Here is a 19354-nt window from a genome sequence, read left to right as displayed (position 1 = left end):
GGGTCGACATCATAATACCGAATTTCTTAGTAAGGAGCCACTACTAGTGACCAGTCACGTGACGTAGTGTGTATACGAGGCACGCCATATCGAAATAAAGCTCTTAGCCACAATATCCTTAGCATCTCACATTGTGCCACAAGTGGCCGCATTTTCGCACCAAAACTGAAGCAGCGAGACGCTATTCTAAACCACTGTAAACTGATAGGCAACAAATGATTGCTGGTCTTTATTTTGATACCTAGTGTAATATTATTTATGAAAAGAGTGGCAAATGTTGCCTTGTGCTTTGGCATTTCCCATTTTTTCTCTTCCATGTTATGATGCTTGTGGTTAAGCTTGATTTTCTCGTTGATTGTTCTTGCTGCATTGCCTAAAATGTGAAGGAAGCAAAAAATGGATTCAGATGTATGCTAACGTTGACATGCTAAACGTATCTAAAATGCTACTATAAATTTTAGCACCTTTTGAATATTGCTTCTTAAAAACACATCATGATTGCACTGTTTTTCGCCTCTGAAAATGTAACCGACTGCCAGAAATTTTACAGGGATAGCGAAACAACTGTAACCAGTGTAGACTTCGGCGAAGTGCAACATACACGCTCTGTAATTTACCCTAAAATTGTAGGTGACTGAGCAAACAAAAAAGAATGCTGAAGATTACGCTAAATCAAAAATGCATGATTGCAATCGCAAAATAGCGGGATATTGGGTAAACAAAAAAAAAATGTGGTTGATCCCTCTTATATAGGAATCGGTATAGAACACGAAAGTGAAACGTGTCTTCACAGAAGTAGTGTAATGTTTATTGCACATTGATATATAATGTCTATTGGTGTTTTGTGGCAAAGCGCCCTTAGGCGTTGATGCACCCACGCTGACGCCTGGTGGCACGTCTCCTCCATCACGACTACCAACGTCGATGACCATGAGCAACCGTCGTGCATATGGAAGCTGCACTACGCTGCACACGCTAGCACAACGCGAAAGACGAAGCACGTAACTGACACACTAATACAACGCGCAAGACAAAGCACGTAACTGAATCGTCACCGAGTCAAATCAGCGCGTACAGCGCGTCGTAATTGCAGCCTCCGCGATCAACTTCAGAAACATTTTCAGAGCTAATTGCGGAGGCCACGCTCCGCTGTGCTGAGTACGGTGAACGCCACCTAGTAGTGCTTCTGCGAGAACGCGTTGGTAGTGCTTCTTGATGCCAGCGTCCCTTCGAATGCTGGCATCGAGGCGTCGTAGTGCTGAGACCACCGAAGCGTTCACTGTCGGTGCGCGTTAGTGTCATAATGCAGTACTTCTCTTTTCTGCTCGTAGGCGGCGGCACCGCCCCGAGCAAGAGCGCGGGTACACGGAGGAGTGTTAGATATATAAGGCGCGTCTGTGTAGCTCTCTGCAAATGCGTTTGTGGCGCAATGGGTTAAACGCTCGGCGATCTATCGTCGCGGACCGAGAGGTCGTGGGTTCGATTTCCAAATTTTGCATGTTTGTGGAACTTTTTCTTCTGGTTTCTTTCTTTGTATTATGTTCGTGTACATTGTAAGCTGACGTATTTCCGTGACGGAAATACGTCAGTGAAGTCTTGGTGGACCCCGGCATAAAACACTTTCGTGTTAAAAACCCTCACGATTACGTTAAATCAGAAATTCACGATTGCAACTCTGCTGTCACTGTTGCGAAAACGATGGAACCTTAATACTGACAATTTAAGAAAACCTTCGAAAATAGATTTCGCATAGCTAAACTCGAGGAAACGTGCTCTACCACGTCAAATTTGCATTATGAAACAGGGTTACAACGGATTAAATGCATGAAAGGCCCTCATACTGGAAGTATGGCGCAAGAAAGGCGCGGATACTTTGAGAGTATGTCACATATCCGTTAAATCGCCCATCACGTATGCACGCCAGCGGATAACTGCTTCACCACACCTACCGTCGGGAACTCGTTAAAAATGATTACTTGAACAAGAGGCTGTATGGCGATCGCGCAGTGTACGGATGTAGTGCGCAGGTGTACAACGATTGTTTGTCACGCCATATGCCTCCACTGCAGCTGTTGTCGATGCATCAATCGCTCGATGGTTTAAACTGTAACTAGGTCAACATCGACTGTCGCAAAACTTGTATTCCGAGAGACCCTTCGGTTATGCAATAGACGATATTCTGCGATAGTAAGCCACTAATCTTCATTCACTGCGTCTTCAGATGGGACCGTATTATCCAATAGCTCTATAATTCACAGAACTTCTGGACTTTGCAAATTGAAGTGTCCATAATATCACCTATCAACGGATACATGCACACTGTGGTGTGGTCTGGAATGAAGAGGCAGGTGCCAAATCAAATAGAGCTTAAAATAATGCTTCTGTAGTACGCATTGTGTTTTCACGAACAGACACAAACGCCATGCTTCAATGCGTTATACACAGTTCTGCGCGGAAGCACTGGGCCAAATAAGATCGAAGGCGCTGGTGAATGCTCATGTGGGACCCTGAAATGAAATTTTGTATGCCCCGACAAGTTCAAAAGAAGCCAACCAAGTGTGACCATTCTCCATTTTATTGTGTTCCCGTGTTTTGTAGACGTTACAATAAATAAAGCGGTTTGAGTCACGCCGCAGCAATTTACCCGTCTGAGTTGTGCGTGTGAGAAGAGCTTCTTAGCACACGACTCATGCGCTCCGAAGAACTTCATGTGCATGCGCTCATTCTCGTAGGCATCGTCACTTCTCACCCTCGTGAGGCACTGAAATGCCCCAGCAATAAGGAAGCAAGATTATGTTTTGAATGTAGCGGCACACCAGTAAACAGCAGAATTAGACCACAAAGAGTTAGGAAAAGATGCACAAAGGATAAGAATAGGCAAGGTAAAATGTGTTACATAAACATGCAGGGTGCTCGCAAGCAGGAAAAATGTCTGGAAATTAAAACGCAGCTGAATGTCGAAGCGACTAGCGTGTACGCCTTGACCGAAACGAATCTACGAAATTTGGAGCAGCCACCTGTTATTGACAATTTTGTATGGGAAAGCTGCAACAGAATGAGTGGGTCAAGGAAAGGCGGAGGCGTAGGCATACTAATTAGGTGAGGTCGGAAGTGACAAAGGGTAAAACAGACATGTGAGGAGCACCTATAGACTAGCGGCACATCTCAAGGTAAAATGACGTGGCTGGGAGTAGCTTACCTATGGACAGGTAGTGATAGCAGAGAAGAAAACAAGAAATTGGTTGATTGCATTCGAAGCGATATTAATGAGTTCGAGAAATCGGGCCAGGTGATATTAGTGGGAGATGTGAACGCGCGCAAGGACGATTTAGACGGATATACTGATTACAGCGGTTCCCTACTGCTGGGTCTGTGTGAACAAAACCTTGTAGTAGTTAATAGGGATGATAAGTGTAATGGACAGGTAACGTGGCAATGCGGAAACAGGCATTCATGTATGGAATACGCCTTAGTCTCAGAAATTGTCTACGAACGACTAGACCAAATGATAATAGACGAAAATGAAAAAAAAGCCTGGGTAGCGATCATAGACGTTTAACATTTAAGTCTGGGAGATATACTAATACAAAACACGAACAAAAAGCATCAGAATTTCTAAACATGAATGAAGAGCAAATAACTGAGATCGCAAAAACATAGAGAAGAAAACTGACGTTTTTCCTACAGCAGTCTAGGAATATAAGGAACTGGTAAACGTTATGCAGCAGAAAATAATGCAGACACGGAAAAACAATTGTTGGATTGGAAAGAGGAAACCACGTAAGTGGGGGAGCAAGGAAATAAAGCAAGCTATAGAAGAGCGTAAGCAGGCGTCTAGGGATCATCGCGAAGCCAAAAAGTTGGAATTACACGAAGAAGATGTGCTCCTTAGATGAAGCAAATACCGAGAAAAGAAAAGGGTGGCGAGTCAGCTCGTGCAAGAGTAAATTAAATGCGCAAGTGAACGGTGGGTGAATAACATTCGCAAAAGAGACAAATGCGCCACAAAATAAATTCTGGAACCATATAAAACCACTCGGAGGTCCAACTAGAAACTCGCAAATGGCTATAAGGGATGAAGACGGTAACATTTACGATGAAGAGGATGCGTTGCGGTACATCACAGACATTATTATGGATAACTTCGGCACGGAAGAAAGACTAGTTCAGACAACAGATCCAGCAACAACAGAGAAGCCTGAGAGATGAAAATTTAGCAGAGAAATTTGTTATTGGACAGAGGCAGCAGAAAATGTCCTGAATAATATGGCAGCAGGACCCGATGAAATCCCAATACAGCTAATCAAAAACCTTGGTCTGAAGAGCAAGGCACCGCTGACTAATGCCATAGAGCAAGTGATTAGAACGAAGAAAATTCCCGTTGGATGGCGCGAAAGCAAGATGAACCTAATCTATAAAGAAAAAGGAGATAGGGATAAGACGAGCTCGTACAGGCCAGTTACAGTAACGTCGGTAATATATAGAATGGCAATGCAAGCCATAAAATTTGAAATGTCGAAGTGGCTGGAGAAAAAATGATGAAGTGAGGGAACTACAAAATGGATTCAGGCCAAGCAGACGCTAAGAGGATATGATTGTACTAACTCAGGCCATAGAGATTTCAGTAGCTCAGAATAGACCTTTATCGATAGCATTTCTTGATATTAAAGCTGCGTATGACAACGTAGACAGGGAATTGCTAGGGGATATTCGTAAGCACGAAGGCACAAATGACGATTTCATGGAGCTGCTGAGGGAGATATATAGAGACAACCGAGTACATGTTGTATGGGAAGGTCGAAAAGGTAATGAAATGGTGGGAATCCACCAAGGGCGGCAGCCAGGATATCCTCTGTCTCCATTGTTGTTCACACTTTATATTAAGGGCATAGAATAACGACTGGAAAAGAGCGAATTAGGGTTTGATTTATCCTGCATGCATAATGGACAGATGGTGCAACAGAAGATCCCTGGACTGATGTATGCGGACGACATAGTAGTACTAGCGGACAATACAAGAGATTTGCAGACACTTGCGAATATCTGTGGCAACGCAGCAACAAATCTAAGCCAGTTTAGCACAGAGTTTAGCACAGAGAAATAAGGAATTATTATCGTTAATGAAGAGACGAGTAATTACGTGGTGTGAATTCAACAAGTCATACCAATAGTCAAGGAATATAAGTACTTCGGCGTATGCATAAACGAAGGAAAGACTTACTCAAGCACCCAACAAGATAATCTAAAAATAAAGGGGAAGCGGAATGCACCAATAATAAAACACACAGCACTGTGGGGCGACAATAAGTATGAGGTGGTGCGTGCAATCTGGAAAGAAGTAATGGTGCCAGCGCTTACGTTCGCGAATGCCATTCTATGCTTAAAATCGGATATCTTGTCGGGGTTGGAATTTAAGAAAAGATCAGTAGGCCGGTTGACTTAGGGAGCCATGTCAGGGAGCCCACGGTAAACCACAAATGAGGCAGTGCAAGGTGACATGTGTTGGGCCTCATTTGAAGTCAGAGAAGCACAAATCAAAATTAGTTTTGAAGAAAGTTTCAGGAACAGGGATGAAAAGAAATGGGCGGCCAAAGTGCACAAGTATCCGCATCTGAAAAGCGTGGACAAATAATGGAGGAATAGGTCAAGAAAGTTGGCAGCCAAGTACAGGATAATTCCAACTTTAAATAGAAAACCAGGAGTCATCAGAAAGAAAGTGAGATAAATAGAGACAGTGAATTGAATGCAACGAATGAAAACAAAATTGCCAATGAATATTTACAAGAATGAGAGGGAAGAAATTAGAAGGGAAAATCTGTACGAAAACACAAAGGGCAGTGCTTTGTTATTTTAGGCTCTAGCTTGTTGCCTAAGGGCCAAAACATACCGGAGCAATTATTAGGAACTAGATTAGGCATGTGTATGCTGCAGCAAAGGTCCGGTGACCACTCAACACATGTGAGGGGATTCACCCAGTGAGAACAGTAGGTAACGTACACCTTCTAGAAGCGCTTGGGTTTAAAGTGGAGGGAAGCATCAACCGGTCAGCATTCGAGATAATCAAGAGACGTTTAGAGTATTAGTGCAAAAAAGCAGGGAAGACATTGATACGACCTGATTTGATCTCTTAGTTATAGGTAGAGGTACAAGGTGGATAGTGAGAAAAAAAGAGTGATGAATTGTATACAAAAATGCTAGGATAAAGAAACATGTAAGCATACCTGATTAAATCAGCCAGGCTAGGTGACCATTTGTCACCGCCCCGTTTCAAAGGGGAGATCATTAAATCATCATTATCATCATCATTGGACGTTCGCGTGCTAGTTTTAAATAATTAGAGAGTTGTGTATCATAGGGCGATCATTATCAGTGCACACTGTCGCAGGTACGCTGTGCTAGGCTAGGGAAAAATGTAGTTTATCTATTTTAGTGTTTTCCTGTGTTTAGTAGACGTTACAATAAATAAAGCGGTACGAGACTCACTGTCAGCGTTACCGCTTTCGCGGCAGTACCAGTAGTGAGTTTCTTGGTGAAATGTACTTAATAACGGGTTTCGACTTTTGCAGAAACGAAAAGTTCATCTTAAGATGATTTCGTGCGACGACTATTCGAAAGGGCGTGTTTTCTTTGACATAGAACGTGGTAAACGCTTCATAGTTGGTTCACCATGACTTGAATGTCAAAATCTGTGCATCAAACCTACCTCTAGAGTTCGCAAGCTATCATATCGATCTTTATATGATTTTTAAATTACAAGTCGAAGCAGTTACGCTGTGTTATTGTGCACAGATGAAGCTTGAAACAAGGACGTGCGTGAATGCGCATCCATTTTGTAATTTCTGTAATTAAAAAAATTCTATATTGTATTTTTTATATAGACATGCATCTTTAGGTTCTAGCAACGAAATGCAATGATTGCTGGTACAAGTAACATTTCATTGATGTAGTACAGCGAAATTGTACAAGAAACATCAGGGTGTTTGGAGAACGAACATGGAGACTTCACAACAGGTATAAAAGCGGTTTGCAGACACAGTCGTTTTGATATACTGTTATTATATTTACTGGACTGCTTTAAGTTCTAATTCCAAGTAGCTCTTTATATGTGAAGCATGACCATTTTATTTGCACAAATTGCCTTCTTGCGAAGTTGTCTTTATCATTGCTTTTTATAGCCGCTAAGGTCCCCAATATTAGTTTCTAAGAGCTTTGGAAAATATAGTTTCACGTCGTGTTGTTTTCGTCTACCTGTGTCTAGTACACAGCGGCTGCGTTGAGTTTAAGTACTGATTTCTGCCCATATTAGTCTGCAAAAGACAAAATTTGGAGTAGGGGTTTTTATGTGTCATGTACTCGTATAATAGCTAACTGTCTATGTTTTTTTATCGCATGCAAGCATGGCCCCGCGATGCATTGTACTACCCTCGTTAATATAGAAAAAATAATTGAAAAATTTAAGAGTATCTGCTTCTTTGATCACCGTAGCCGTGACGTAAACGAAAAAAAAACTGAATATTCAGCTATTGAAAGAAAAGAAACAAAGGTAGTGTTTTTCTGTGTACAAGTGGCTACAAATGTTCCCATGTATATATTATATAAAAAAGTTCTATGGCGTATGTAATCACGTATGTAATCGCGTATGAAACCAAATCAACAGCTTTACTTACTTGAAAGTAAGTTCCATATTGTCTTTATCTCTAGGATGAAGGCGTCTTGTGCTGTAAAGGCCACCCAGACTGTAAAAAAAAAAGCATCACTGAGAGTCAAGTACCAGTAGCGTATATAGAAAGCACCAGGGGGAAAATGCTAAGGGATAAGAACTATCGTAAACAATATACTATACCCAAATACTACAGGGAGCATCTTAATTTAGCAAGTTTACCGAAAGTATGACAGAATGAAGATAAAAAAATTACAGCTCATGTTGAAACAAACTGATCTCTCTAAAGGGAACAAAATTGTAACTACTGTACAGCAGGAGACGCGACAGAATTGGCACCTTCCGACAGCAGACTTATCTGTCGAAATTATTATCTTATAAACCAAACACAGTGTTTAGAAAGTGGTGTAAAAAATCCCTCCTATTACTCAGAACTGACGTACCAGAGGGGTCAGTTCTTGTTAGTGCATTTGTATCTACCTTTATAAGTAATTACCCCAAAACTGACCAGCAAGCAGAAGTTGTCATGTACGTGAACAATACTACAATGCTTATATCAAACCATTCACTTAGTGCCGCTGAGCACATAGCAAATATTTAGCGGCAACACACTTTCGATTGGTTCAATGCGAATAACCTAGCAATAAATACCAGCAAAACAAACTATGTTTTATCTTCGTCACTTCGAAAACGCCGATATACATGTACTCCGGCATACTTATAGATTCTACAGTGCACTAGCAGCCTCGTATAGTTCAGGTCTGTAACAGAGCTTGCTTTCGGCTGCTATACGATAGTTAAGGCCGGACAATCTTCTTACAAAAAATTACTTCCTGTAATATACTTCAATGTGTTTCCCTTTCATCTGACATACTGTATTGAATTATGGGGCTTTAAATACGCATCATTTACCGCCATTGTCTGCAGATTTTAGAGAAGACCTATAAGAATAGTCGCATCTATATCACTCTCTTCATCACCTGTTCCCCTTTTTACGGAATTAAACCTATGTATCTCTCAGGTAGCATTCGATTATAGAACTCCCGAAATAGTCCGAAGTATAGTTGTCTACCGCACCTTATCAGTCATCAATTTTGGTATCAGCAAATCCCGTCACGAAATAAGCACTACATAAGAAATTCAAATTTACAGAGCTTTACACTGTATATCAGTGCCGTAAGTTCGTATTTGTTGGGACTAAAATATGGAATATCCTTCCTACTGGCATAAAAAGTAACACTAACGCTTCACAATAGATACAAAGATATATTTTCCGGAAAATATGTATATCTGCTGTGTTGCGCCCGATACATTTATGACGCTACACATTGTCTGAATGCTCTGCCTTCTATGTTCTCTTACAAAATTTACACTTTCGTCTTTGTAATGGTGTTTCTCGTACGCTTTCTTTTATGGTGATACGTGACACTATGCGATATGATGTAGTTTAGTTGTCTCTCCCGTTATCTCTCTTTTTACATATTTTTTTTCTTTTAAGCGAAGCTTTATAGGCTCACAAGTGTCGGTGGTGGTGGTGTCACGCTAAAGAGTGCAGAAAGGGTGCAAAATCAATGGCACATACTCCTGTCATGTGGGCCGATCCTGGTGATAGTGAAAAAAAAAAGGGTTCAAGCTCAATGACACATACCACTGGGGGCTCGGGGTCCTGCAACGCGCCCTTGCACTACCTTTGTCACACGTGGGACCCAAAGAGACAAAATGACCAGCTCTTCCCCTGTCGAGAAAATGGGGGTAAGCGAAGCTTGCCGTCCGATTCCAGCGGGAGGGCTTCCGAAGCCCAGGCGAAACGTCAGCGAAGAGCCGCGGAGCCCGAGTTTAGGTGAAACGAAGCGGAGCGCCTTCGACAGCATTGTCTTGCCACAAGCTTCACTTACCCCATTTTTCTCGACAGGCGAAAGGCTCTGATTTTTTTTTTTTGCTATGAATCCTTCGTAATTGCTTTTTGTGATGGTTCCCTCACTAGTCTCGTCGGCTATGGACCAAGATAACTTTAAATGCGTGAGCATTTCTGTGCCTACGCAACGAGGAAACTGGTAAATCCGTCCGTCTGTCACATACGAAGAATTGCTGTGTAGAAACTAATGTATAAAACAAAATACATTCGAAGGGAAAAACTTCGAGTACGCTTAAGCTTCGCCTTTAAGAGTGGAACGCGGTAGCGTTATTGGACGCCGTTAAAGCCGACACCGACACTTTATTTTCGGCGACGTGGGGCCCGATCAAAATTTAGAAAGGCTCAATTTTCAACATTCCCCTCAATGTTGCCTAGAACCAAAGTACAGCGAAACACCATCAGAATTGGAGGATGCTTAAGCTTCCCTGGGTGCTTATCAGTATTTTTTCTCGTATATTCAAATTACAATCCGACCCTATCACGTCTGTAGGTTGTGGTTAAGTCGTACTTTACATTTTTTGACGAAATTTACTTTGAGAAATTCAATATTTGTTAAATAATGCCTTGCGCCACGCGAAGCGCCCGCCCGGTCTGGGTGGTTCAGTATGATGTGCTTTGGCGTGATTATTTCCGCCAGACGCCGATGCTTACGCCGACGCCAGATTTTTTGCGACAAGGGGCCCTTAACGCTATCGCGTTAAAACGTTGGCGGTGGTAAGCTTCGAACCTACGACCCCACGCTCAGAAGCCGATTGTTTTACCCAATGGGCTAAATACTCACGCTTGCCGAAGGTGGATATACCAGAATCACATGATTGTGTTGTTCCGGCGGTACAAAATAAATCTCAAAGGAGAACGGTTTCTATAAAGGCTTTATCGAAATATTTGGTCATGGTGAAATAAAAGCCAATTCTTGGACCACATGTTCGGCTGATTTGCAGCATTGTAGGCATCACGAAAATAGCGATATTGCGAACATTTAATGCCAAATCCGCCACATCGCCGATGCGTTTCGGTGGTCGTGGGGCGCACCTTCGGTGGGGGCGTTCCTTCACCGACCGAAACGCAACCGATCTCTGAGGGCTCATGCGCTTCATGTCGCGCAACACAGACATATAAGCAATCAATGAGTTGAGAAGGATGATAAGGAGAGATGAGGGGTTATTGGGTCTCATCACGGTTGATAATGGTTTGACGGGAACGGATAAGGTGTTAAAGAGCGATAAGGGCTTAGAATTGTTATATGAATTGTGATAAGATTAATAAGCGCTGATAATGTTTGATAAGGGTTTGATCAAGTCCAATAAGGTTGATAAGGATCGATAAGGTTTGATAACAGTCGTATCATGTCCTATAAGGTTGATAAGAGCAGATAAGGGTTGCTAAGGATAGGATCGATTGCGATAAAGTTGATACCGACGGCTAAAGGCAGATAAGGCTCAGATAGAGTCCGACAAGGTTGATAACAACAGATACGGATTGATAAGAGTTTCTAATGGTCGGATCAAGTTTCGTAACATTGACAATGAGACCGCGCTGCGTGGAGATGAGCAAGTGGCACAATGCTTACGCATACTTAGACAACTCGTAGAGGAGTTTCTGCGTCAATTTATCGACTATGTTTTTTGTATGCATTGAAAAAAGAATCAATAAAACTATTGTTATGAGCGTATTATTATTAAAGACAATTTGCTTGTCCGTAGAAAAATGTATTTCTTAATGAGGCTTCCTAGTATGAATGAGGCTTTATGTAGCGCGCTCGCGTTTCATGTTGCCGTTTCTGAACCAAATCTTGAATGGTTTTTTTGAGTGGAGCATATCTACTGGCAGCACTAAACATTGTACCGATCTACATTGACAAGCTTCTTAATTAAATTGTCTTACATTATGCATAATTTTCCGCCTATTTATGGTTTACAAATTAGCAACATGTCTGCAATAAATTATTGATAATGATACTATCAGGGCACAGATTAAAAGGTGATGAAAATTTATACATGTCAGAGTTTATTCAAACACATACAAAGGTGTACTCACATGCTCCTTATTGAGAAGATAGTATTCCACAAATTATTACCTTTCCCATCTACGCCTATAAGAGCACCGCTTTTATTTTTTGTACAAAAGGTTGCCTGTGTAGCGACGTCTGCAAAAGAACATACCTGTCTGTGGAACTGCATTATTTCACACACTTTGTATATGTATTGATAGAGAACTAAGATTGGGTGAAAACTACACGTAAGGGTTACACTGGTGAGAAATTAGCATAGCATCTGTATCATAGCAAATCCGTACACTTATATGAATATTTTCTATATATGTAATGCTAATAGACGGGCTAGTTTTTGCTAGATTCTTCATAGAAGTTTTCGTGTTTGCGTCTCCTGTTTCTGTCATGTTTAATTCTGTACTTGTAACATGAATAAAAAAAAAACTGGATAAAATTGTGCGTATTATAAAAAATAAGACAAAAGAAACTAGCCTGTGTACTAAAACGACGTCACCGCGACAAAGCACATTCACGAAGTCCGCGCGATGTCCTCGAGGTCCGCGCGTGGCACCTTTGTGAATATATGTTCAGACAAGATCGTCTGAGAAAATCTGACGTGGGCTTGATTTTAATGAATATGTGTCCCTAAAAAATCAGACGTGGGCTACACATATACGACCTGTGGCATTTGAAAATGCAGCTGCACTAAGGTGAAACCTGGGGAGGTGCGAAGCATGCAGTAATGCACCACTAATGGGCTTATACTGCCTCAAGCAATGGCTCATAAGCCCGTAAACGCGGCCTCCCCATTACGACGACAGAAGAGAATTGAAATTCTACGCTGGAATGATGAGCGGCAACGCAGTCAGCTGCGGAAGACGACGACGACGAACGCGGGCGCAGTGGAACGAGCGCGTGCCGAGCGCGAACACGAACCGCTTGCTTCAACGCCGGCAGCTGTGGACGACGATGACGACCATTACGACAGGAGACGCCGACAGCCCGGGCGCATAAGGTGCTTCGCACCTAAAAGCGCCGCCTACCCCGAGGCACATAACCAGTGACCCACGTTGGTCGGACGGCTGGTTCTCAGCCTCGATTTCTTAGATTAGCAACCCGATACTCTACATGCACAATAGACCATAGCCTGCCTAGTGACTCAATTTGGTCTGAGTGGTGGAAAACGTTTAGAGACGAGGATACATAGATATATAACGGAAAGTGCGGGAAGTGTCCTAAGAACGCGAATCACATTGAAAGCCCACTCGTTTGTCGTGCAACTAGTTTTCTGTTTCTGGGCACCGCGCTGTAGAGCAATCTGTTTTTGCTGTTTGGTTCTGATTGCGCAAGGCATCATAATATCAAAAACTGCGAGCTTGGGTTGCTGAATACGTTCACAAAAATAACACTTGTCGTCCACCTAAAATACATGTTTACAATTGAAACTCAGACCTGTTCCTGTAAATTAGGCCACGCTATTAAAAAAGAAAAAAAAAACTTTGTCCTCTCACATGAAACGACATTATAGAATGACGACCTTAAATTGTGAGTGCCTTGTACACATGGCATTCTTTATAGTGAAGCTGTTAAGGGGGTGCCGCAGCAGCATTCCTGCGGCTGCAAAGACCGGATTGGGACGTAGAGGCCGATATCAAATATAATCTGTCTGTCTGTCCGTCCATCCGTCCATCCGTCCGTCCGTCCATCTGTCCGTCCGTCCGTCCGTCCGTCCGTTCGTTCGTCGTTCGTCCGTCCTTCCAGCTTGGGCCACTATTTATATGGTCGTGGTCGTGATGTTGTCACGCAGTCATCGTTACGCCGTCTATACTGACCGAGTAGGCCAAGTTCTCTAATAGCTTGGGCCACTAGGTATGTGCTCGTGATGGTGATGCCGTCGTGGTCATTGCATCGTCGTCATTCCAGCTTTGTCATTCGCCCCTAGTCATGCCGTAATCGTCACCCCATCGTCTTCAGGCCATAGTCGTCATCATGATACGGTCGCCGTTACGCCACTGTCGTATATTCATCTTCATCCGATTGCCCTCATAGCGTTGTCATGCCATTGCCTTCATTGTGTCATCGTCATGCAGTTGCCGTCATGCATCTGTTATACTCTGGACGTGATGCCGTCGTGGTTGTTCCATTGTCGTCATACTTTGTCATCCGACTCTTGTCATGTATTCATCGTGACGTCATTGTCGTCATACGGTTGTCATCATACTATTGTCATGTTGCCCTCACCACGCTGTCATTTCACCATCTTCATCTCTCCAGGAACGTCATCGCATTGTCGTCATACCGCCTTCATCGTTACATCGAAGTCAATCCGTCTTCGTGATTCTATCGTCCTTGTGCTGTCGTCGTTCAATCTTGATCACCCGGCCATGGTTATGGGATCGGCGGCATTGCGTAGTCATGTTACAGTCATCATCTTGTATTTGTTCTCATACTGTCGTCGTCTTGCCATCGTCTATCCACTATACCGTCGTGTAACGACTATCATCGTGCCTTTGACGTCACACTCTCGTTGTAATACAGGGTTCAATATAAAGTTGTGATCCCGTTGTCCTGAAACAGTCTCGTCATATCATTGCCATTTCGCCATCATCACGCTGTCGATTTACCATCGTCCTCCCTGCAGCAATGTCATCGCGTTGTCGTCATACCGCCTTCTTCGTTCCATCGACGACATTCCTTCTCCGTCATTCTATCGTAATTGTGTTGTCATTCAATGGCAATTGTAGCGCCATTGTCGTGCCATTGTAGTTATATTGCGTCATCGCCAGACAGTCTGTATCATGCATCCGTTGTCATACTGTTGCCGTCGTGCCGTCGTCGTCGTGCCATTGGCGCCATTCTAGCTTCGTCGTCGAATTGTAGTGATACTATCGTCGTCACGCCATCGTAGTCATATTCGTACACTCGTCGTCCTCATATTGTCCTCATGTCGGCGGTCGGATGGAGGTCGGATGGTAATTGTACGGCTCTTACATTAACAGATGAGATCGTGGTGCTAGAGCGCAGATTTCGTGGGAACCGTCACGAAGAGCAGCAAGCGCTCAGCCGTGAGCAATCAAACAGACCCCTATTACTTCCAAAGGGTATCAGAGCTTGCTTACACAGCTTCGCTGACTTTGATGTGTCAGGTGTCAAATTGGCATATATCTGTGAATGTTTCTGCCAGCGGAGCTGTTTAAGGTCGAGGTTGATCCCTACGGAGCTATGGTGTTCGCAGTTTCGAGGGAAGTGGAGAGAGTGTGAAATGAGGAGAGGAGGAACAGAGAGAGAAAGAAAGCGTGACAGACAGAGAGCGAGAGAAATAAATAAAACAATACTTGGAGTATGCTTAAGCTTCGCCTTTATGAGAGGAACGCGATAGCGCTATTGGACGCCGTTTACGCCGACACCGTATTTTCTGCGCAGTGGGGCCGGATCAAAATTTAGAAAGGCTCGATTTTGAACATTCCCCTCAATGTGGCCTATCACACCATCAGAATTGGAGAACGCTTAAGCTTCCTTGGCTGCTTATAAGGCTTTTTTTATCGTATATTCAAATTACAATCCGACGCTATCACGTCTGTAGGTTAAGTCGTACTTTATGGTTTTTCGGACGGACTTCACTTTGAGAAAGTCAATTTTTGTTCACTACCGCCTTGCGCCACTTGAAGCGCCCGCGCAGTCAGGGTTGTTCGGGAGGATGCGGTTCGCCATGATTATTTCCTCCAGACCCCGATGCTTACGCCGAAGACGACACCAATGCCGGATTTTCTGCAACACGGGGCCCTTAACGCTGTCGCGTTAGAACTCTTGGCGATGCGGGATTCGAACCCGGGTAACCACGGTCCGAAGGCGAGCGTCATAACCACTAGGCTAAACACCCAAGCTTGCAGAACATGCATTTATGTTATCCACATAATTGCGTTGTACCGACGATTGTAACACAACTTGCTATGGGCGAGAGAAATGAGACACCCACAACGATTACCCATTGTGACGTCCCTTGAATTCACACACGTGCCTCTACAAAGAGTGCAACCAGAGACACTGCTTTCACGAGGGTTTTGAATGACGTCAACCCCTTTCACAACAGCTGCAAACCTAATCTTCACCGGAACGCGTCGGAAGGTGTTCCCAGTGTTCACATGCAGCTTATCATCCATCCTGTGGTTTTGATGCTTGTTTTGTTGTTTTTCTTTTGAAAACGAGCGCTCAGCTGTATGCTGTATGCTCGATTTCAAAGGAGAAATGCTGTTTGTATTCAAGTTTTAGCCTGGCGTTTTTTGCTTACGCCGACACGAAAATTTCCTTGGCTGGTAGGGGTATACAGCGTCGCTTTAAACATATGGCGGTTGTATTATCGTGAATTACACTTTCATTGCTGAAAAACTTTCATAAGCAGTTGTTATACGTGAAAGTAGTAGTGGAAATCGCATATAGCGAGTAACGTACATTGAACCTGGCGGGGTATCCTATCACCACGATTGCTCTCTTCCAGTATTTCTTTCCTGCAAGAAAAAAATGCATTTTACATCCGTAAATCTACATCAGGAATGAAAAGAAAGTGGTTGTCTAAAGCAATTTGTTAGTTAAAATGGCTGGAGTTCGATAAAAATAGAGATTGCAAAAAATAGAGATGTGCAAATGGCAATTTTTGAGACGAAATATTGCCACATGCAAAACGAATTGTGTAGCAAATACTTTTTTAATCGTTTTTTATTGAATACGAGCCGTTTTCAATAATACTGTGAGAAGATATTAGCATGATAGTAGTCAAAACATTAGCAAGTTTCTGTCATTGTATTATGCCTTATTACGCCTTGTTTGCTGAAAGCACATACAGGCCATTGGGAGGAAACTATTTAGTGCGCATACCCAGGACTCCTCTGTATGTGTGGATGATGAAAAAAATAATTCTGCGATTTAGCACGCGAAAACAACGATCTGACTAGGAGGCATGCCGTATCGTAGGGCCTTCAGATTAATTTTGACCATCTGTGGTTTTTAACGTGCACCACAACGCATATTACATGGTCATATTTGCATTCCACCCCCATGGAGGTGCAACCGCCGTGACCGCGATTTGGTCTCGCCATCTCATGCTTAGGAGCGCAACACCAAAGCTACTACGCCACCAAGCCGGGTGCGAATGATCGTCGTTTAGCCACAACAGTCACGTTACTTGCGTGACAAAACCTGCTCTGCTACGTAGCCTCTCGTCTTTTATGCTGACTAAGGCCGCGCCCTGATAGAATTTGTCGCATTATTGGTGAAATATTGTGTTAATTGCGTACAAATGACAATTTCAAATATCTGACAACGATTTGGTTCGAGAACAGAATTCTATAGGATTACACTGATATTATACTATAGAATTCGCCATTATAAAGTTCAAGGAATTCACACAAACTTGCAAATATTATCTACTTGGGTGGTGCTCTATTTTCAGATCCCCAGAACTGGAAGCGCTGGCGCTGCCATAAGTCAGTTAGATTAATTTGAAGAATACCTTCAGCATTGGGAAAAGCTCTTTGAAATAACTTGCCAACTGTTGGGCTTTGTTGTGGCGGATTGTGTATAATAAAGATGTCACAAAAAATCTGAAAAATATTCAGATCCAACGCACGTGTTTGCATCTATGCGAAGCGAAGCTTTCCGTGCCCGGCGAAGCACACGTTCAACTCCTTCGCACCATTTTCTTTTACGATGAACGCTACGGGACTGTCAAAATAAATGGATGTTTGATTATGTAGGTGCTGCAAATGGTCCGAGAGCGTATCTTTTATCGTTCCTCTTCTGTGTAACAAAACACGGAAAAGCCACAGGCCTCTCTTAGAAATCATCCGTCATCTTTTGAAAAATGTATATGCTGAAGCGTAATGTTTAAATAACTTTTTGCAGCACGCCCCTACTGGCTTTAAATTCTGCCCGAGTGATGTCTCGCTCCCTGGCGAACTCTACCGCTTTCGTTTGAATCACTGCAGTCGTCACTGGCTGTTCCGCTGACATTTGTGTATTTAGAAAATTCGATACAGTTACTTCCACTTCATGGTGGCGTCCTCTCTGCGGGTCCTTGAAGGCCATTCGCCACGCAGCATACTTTAACGATGGTCATGGTGCTTTCACCAGCGATACAATCATCTTGTCTGCGCCGAAGTCTCTATCGGATTTCAGACGACTGATCGGCTGTCAGCACAACTTTTCTTTGGAATGCAGCACTGTCGTGGTATACCGTGTGCTCGGGGCCAGTACGCTGACGTCCGGCCTTAAGCGAACGTCGAAAATAAACAAAAAGAAAACAATGAACGTGCCGGTAAGTCCACATAGCATGCACGTAAAGCAGTTAAAATGGCGCCTACTTACAAGTGTTTTGGTAGGCTACCCAGCGGATTTATATGGCTACAATAATGTATTTTCGTGGTGTCACTATGGAGCGCGATTTTTTTCAATTGAACGACTTGTGCTGAAATCCTTGAATCTAAGCTGAGTTTAGAGTTCTGTAACTACCCGCCGCGGTGGCTCAGTCAGCTAAGGCGTTGCGCTGCAGAGCGCGAGATCGCGAGATCGAATCCCAGTCACGGCGGCTGCATTTCGATCGAGGCGAAATGCAAACACACCCGCGTGCTTGCGTTGTAGTGTACGGTAAAAAACCCCAGGTGGTAAAAACTAATCCGGAGCCCTCCACTACGGCGTGCCTCATAATCAGAACTGGTTTTGGCACGCAAAACCTCAGAAAAGAAGATGAAACGAAAGGGTTCCGTAACTCATGTTCAAAAACATATTGGAAAAAAATTCGAATAAATGCGGTAACTATAGTGCCTCAAGTGAGTTCAGAGGAAGGTAGAAGTTGTTTTACTGCCGTCCAGCCGTAACGAAAGCATCCATCCAGACAATTCGCACTGAAGCGGGTAGCCACAGATTCTGCCATGGTTGTATGTAAGCCGCTGTAACCCAATAACGCATGCGCAATATGGACAGCGCTTTTTCATTACGAGCGTAAGGCGCTTGCATTTCCTGGAAAACCCTGTTCTAAAGTTGTCTATTGCTTTTACTAAGTGTCAACGTGAAACTTTGCGCTAAAGAAAGCGTTCAAGTTTTACTGTAATTATTTTGAACCCCGTACATTGTTTTCGGATTAAATAAAATTCGCAGTTTCCCCCGGAAGGCGAAGCATCGATTGTGATAGCCAATTATTAGACAGCTATACGAACTAGCGATAGTAGTTATATCAGCCATATTAAGTTGTAAACATCTCCTTAGTAACTAAATTAACAAGCATCCCTTGAGCGCAAGCGACCGAGCCAACTTCGTTGGCTAACCATCGCAAGTTTTCACTTGCACACATCACACGGCACGCGGCCACGGGGTTATCGCACTTGCACTTTATACGCAACGTCACGAACGTCACGAAAGCAGAAATGCGTCTTGAGTGTCCATATAATTGCTAACGCATTAAAAAAATAAATAAAAAAGAAAACGTCGGGGGTGCATTCAATGGTGCTTTAAAATAGGTTCAAAATAAATCGCTGCCCCCAAGGTTCCAATGCGAAGTTTATTTACCAATAATTTTTCGGTACTTAAATTTCTGTAATTTGCGCCAAAGTATGTCCGCCTCGCCTAGCCAGTCTTCTGCAATGACACCACGCCACGTTCGCTACCCGCATGGTTCTTTATATCAAAAATTCTTAGATCATAATAAAGATAACAAAGAAAGACCCTGTAGACTTCCCGCGCAGGTAGGATCTAACCAACAACTTCGCAGTTTCAAGGCCGACATTGCAACTGCTAGATC

The 19354-nt window shown here is 43.2% G+C and overlaps 1 long non-coding RNA gene across 1 annotated transcript; it reads right to left on the bottom strand.

Moving 5' to 3' along the window:
* Positions 1–208: 208 nt before the first annotated feature.
* Positions 209–16070, bottom strand: LOC125940139 (uncharacterized). The gene is made up of 4 exons (XR_007463369.1): positions 16015–16070; positions 11613–11721; positions 7668–7736; positions 209–373 (listed from the first exon to the last, which is right to left on the bottom strand). It is a non-coding gene; the product is annotated as an uncharacterized LOC125940139 (long non-coding RNA).
* Positions 16071–19354: the final 3284 nt, after the last annotated feature.

The sequence above is a fragment of the Dermacentor silvarum genome, chromosome 9, assembly GCF_013339745.2.
Source record: "Dermacentor silvarum isolate Dsil-2018 chromosome 9, BIME_Dsil_1.4, whole genome shotgun sequence".
Lineage (NCBI taxonomy): Eukaryota > Metazoa > Arthropoda > Arachnida > Ixodida > Ixodidae > Dermacentor > Dermacentor silvarum.
Note: the sequence above shows the minus strand (reverse complement) of the source record. Positions and strands in the feature narration are given on the sequence as shown.